Raw genomic sequence first — 935 nt, 5'->3', positions numbered from 1 at the left:
AGGATAGAGTGATTGTCATATAAAGAGAGGTCAAGATCTCTGAAATTGTTTTCTGTTGAAAAAATAAGAGTTAGAGGGAATCTAATTGAAGTGTTTAAGATTATAAAGAGAATTGATAGTGTTGATGCATCATCTTTTTTCATATTTAACAATGAGAATAGTAGAACTAGAGGACACAAATATAAATTTTGGCAAGATAGGAGTCATCTTCAGCTAAGACAGTTTTATTTTTCTAATGAGGTAGTTGGCCTTTGGAATGGGTTGTCTTCAGATGTTGTAGAGGCAGTAAGTATAAGAGAAAGTTTGATAAGTATATGAATGATATGGGCTGGCTTTAAGATTTAAGATTTTTTTTAAATTTATTTATAAATAAGTTTAGTTCAGAGGATGGAACAGCCAAGATGGACCAATAGGTCCCATGTTGCCCAAAATAATATGTTATATGTTATGTTAAATGCATTATTAGACATATTCACTGTGTTCAGTGCAACTTAATGTTTAAATACTATGACATTATTTGTTTTAACTACAATGTAGAAGAGGAAACAACATCAATTTTCATAGGAACAGTAAATTATGAAAGTCAAAACGGTCCAATATGGAGAATACGAATTGTTCTTTTATTTCACTGGTACGATAATGATACATTTTTGGACTACAAGTAACAATACATGCCCGCATGTACACACTACTTCCAACAAAAATCATTACAATAAAACAAGACCAACTTTGTTGGATCATGTGTTGAACATTAAAACAGTTTACTGACTCCGTAAAACAAGTGTAAACACATTGTACAGCCAAATTAAACTGTAAATTGAACTTTTTCTTCTTTCATGTTATCGTAAAGAACTTGTAATATTTGTTAATGATTATCCAACAAGAAATCTATGCTTCTGTTATCTATCTAATGATGTGTTCTAGTTAGATTTTAC

The sequence above is a fragment of the Limulus polyphemus genome, unplaced genomic scaffold (genome assembly GCF_000517525.1).
Source record: "Limulus polyphemus unplaced genomic scaffold, Limulus_polyphemus-2.1.2 Scaffold9466, whole genome shotgun sequence".
In the NCBI taxonomy this organism is placed as follows: Eukaryota; Metazoa; Arthropoda; class Merostomata; order Xiphosura; family Limulidae; genus Limulus; species Limulus polyphemus.
This window is presented reverse-complemented; position numbering follows the sequence as displayed.